This window comes from Myxocyprinus asiaticus, chromosome 35 (assembly GCF_019703515.2).
Source record: "Myxocyprinus asiaticus isolate MX2 ecotype Aquarium Trade chromosome 35, UBuf_Myxa_2, whole genome shotgun sequence".
NCBI classification, from domain to species: domain Eukaryota; kingdom Metazoa; phylum Chordata; class Actinopteri; order Cypriniformes; family Catostomidae; genus Myxocyprinus; species Myxocyprinus asiaticus.
In genome coordinates this window covers 28,932,360-28,935,495 of record NC_059378.1, presented here as the reverse complement: position 1 = coordinate 28,935,495, position 3,136 = coordinate 28,932,360, and the positions used below count along the sequence as shown (strand labels likewise).

General features: G+C 38.9%; 2 non-coding genes across 2 annotated transcripts; both read left to right on the top strand.

Annotated features, from left to right (window-relative positions):
- Positions 1–1,360: 1,360 nt before the first annotated feature.
- trnac-gca (transfer RNA cysteine (anticodon GCA)) lies at positions 1,361–1,432 on the top strand. Its single transcript has one exon. It is a non-coding gene; the product is annotated as a tRNA-Cys (tRNA).
- Positions 1,433–1,951: 519 nt separating this feature from the next.
- Positions 1,952–2,023, top strand: trnac-aca (transfer RNA cysteine (anticodon ACA)). Its single transcript has one exon. It is a non-coding gene; the product is annotated as a tRNA-Cys (tRNA).
- Positions 2,024–3,136: the final 1,113 nt, after the last annotated feature.

Genomic DNA, 3,136 nt, shown 5'->3' with positions numbered 1-3,136 from the left:
AGCATCTAATCCAAAATAATGATGCCATAATTGTTTATATTCATTTGATGTGAAGTTTATTGAGAAGGAGGTATAGCTCAGTAGATAGCTGGTTGAGCTTTTGACTGCAGATCAAGAGGTCCCTTGTTCAAATCTAGGTGCCCCTTTCCTGCGATAATGGACTGTAGGGTTAAATTGCCCAACTTTAAGGTTGTTATACATTTTACTAATCACATTTTTAGGCTGTCTAGCTCAGTGGCAGAGCAATTGGCTGCAGATTAAGTTCCCTAGTTCAAATCTGCGTACTCCCTGTCTGCAAAAACCAACTAAAGGGTAAAGTGCCAATAAAATATTGTACTTTTATATTATTTGCTTTACAGGTTGTGGTGAAGGGGATATTGCTCAGTGGTAGAGCATTTGACAGCAGATTAAGATGTTCCCTGTTTAACTCCAGGTGCACCATACTTATAAGATAAGACTATAGGGTAAAATGCCTAAATTTAATGTGGTTATACATTGGTATAATCACATTTTAATGACATCAACAGCAGTTTAGCCAAGAAAATATCATAGGTTTTTTTTTTTATTATTTGCTTTAAAGGTTGTGGTAGAGCATTTGACTGCAGATGAAGAGGTCCCTTGTTCAAATCCGGGTGCCCCCTACTTGCAAGACAGGACTATAGGGTAAAATGCCCAACTTTAATGTAATTATACATTGATATAGTCATGTTATTAATGGAGTCACCAGCAGCTAAGCCAAGAAATTATTGTTGTCTTTTTTTATTATTTATTTCATAGATTGTGGCAAAGGGATCAAGAAGTCCCTGGTTCAAATTCAGGTTACCCTTACCTGCAAAATGTGTGCCAATCATGTTATTAATGGTGTTAACCACTGCTAAGCCAATAAAATATTTTACTTTTTTAATTTGCTATATATATTGTGGTAAAGGGGGTACAGCTCAGTAGTAGAGCATTTGACTGCAGATCAAGAGGTTCTTGGTTCAAATTCAGGTGTCCCCCTGCCTGCAAAAATAGGCTTTAGGGTAAAATGCCATACTTTTGAGTGATTATACACTGTACTAATCACGGTAGTAATGTTGACAGCCACAGCTAGCCAATGAAATATCATCCTTTTTTAATATTTTGCTTCATAGGTTGTGGTGAAGTGGGTAAAGCTCAGTGGTAGAGCATTTGACTGCAAATCAAGAGGTTCTTGGTTTAAATCCAGGTGCCCCCTGCCTGCAAAAATAGGCTTTAGGGTAAAATGCCACACTTTGGAGTGATTATACATTGTACTTATCACGTTAGTATTGATTTTATCTGCAGCTCTCCAATAAAATATCATCCTTTTTTTATAATATGCCTCATGGATTGTGATAAAGGGGGTATATCTCAGTTGTAGAGCATTTGACTGCAAATCAAGAGGTCCCTGGTTCAAATCCAGGTGCCCCCAGCCGGTTAAAATTGTATTGATCATGTTATTAATGGTGTTAGTCAAAGCTAGGCCAATAAAATATTTTACTGTACAGGATACAGCAAAGGGGGTATATTTCAGTAGTAAAGCATTTGACTACAAATCAAGAGTTTCTTGGTTCAAATCCAGGTGCCCCCTGCGTGCAAAAATAGGTTGTGGGGTAAAATGCCATACTTTGGAGTGATTATACATTGTACTAATCACTTTATTTATGGTATTAATCACAGCTAAGCCAATACAAATATTTTACTTTTTTTAATTTGCTTCACAGGTTGTGGTGAAGGGGATAAAGCTCAGTGGTAGAGCATTTGACTGTAGATCAAGAGGTCCCTGACCCAAATCTGGGTGCCCCCTGCCTGCAAAAATAAACTGTAGGATAAAATGCCATACTTTTGAGTGATTATACACTGTACTAATCACGGTAGTAATGTTGACAGCCACAGCTATCCAATAAAATATCATCCTTTTTTAATATTTTGCTTCTGTGGTTGTGGTATAGTGGGTAAAGCTCAGTGGTAGAGCATTTGACTACAAATCAAGAGGTTCTTGGTTCAAATCCAGGTGCCCTCTGCCTGAAGAAAAATAGACTGTAGGGTTAAATGCCATACTATATTGTGGTTATACATTGTACTATTCTCTTTATTTATGGTATTAACCACAGCTAAGCCAATAAAAATATTTTACTTTTTTTTAATTTGCTTCGCAGGTTGTGGTGAAGGGGATAAAGCTCAGTGGTAGAGCATTTGACTGCAGATCAAGAGATCCCTAATTCAAGTCTGGGTGCCCCCTGCCTGCAAAAATAGATTGTAGGATAAAATGCCATACTTTATTGTGGTTATACATTGTACTAATCATGTTAGGAATGGTGTTAGCCATAGCTATGCTCAACATTTTATTGTACAGCACTTTTGGCGCAACTCTGTTGCTTTTAAATGCGCTATAGAAATACATTTTGACTTGACTTGACAGCTAAGCCAATTCAAATATTTAACTTTTTTTAGTAAGCTTTACAGGTTTAGGCTATTGGAGTCTAGCTCAGTGGTAGAGAGTTTGACTGCAGATCAATAGGTCCACAGTCCAAATCCAGGTGCCCCCTACCTGGAAGATGGGACTACAGGGTAAATTCTCCTCCCTCCTGCTACTCAACCTGCACTTAAGATCTGTGAAGATTATGTGTGCCGTGTCTTTAGAAAACAAAAGATAAGAAAAGCACAGGGCCCAGATGGCGTTTCACCTGCATGTCTTAGATCCAGTGCTTACCAGATGGCTCCCATCTTCACACAGATCTTCAATAGATCACTGGAGCAGTGTGAAGTCCCATGCTGCTTCAAACATTCTACTATCATCCCCATCCCAAAGAAACCAAAAATCACAGGACTTAATGACTACAGACCTGTCGCCCTGACATCTGTGGTCATGAAGTCATTTGAGAGACTGGTGTTGGTCCACCTGAAGGACATCACTGGACCCTTTCTAGATCCCCTTCAATTTGATTATCGAGCAAACAGGTCCGTGGATGATGCAGTCAACATGGGATTGCATCATATCCTGCAACATCTGGACAGACCAAGGACATATGCAAGGATACTTTTTGTGGACTTCAGTTCAGCTTTCAACACCATCATCCCAGCTATTCTCCGGTCTAAATTACACCAACTCTCTGTTCCCATCTGTCAGTGGATT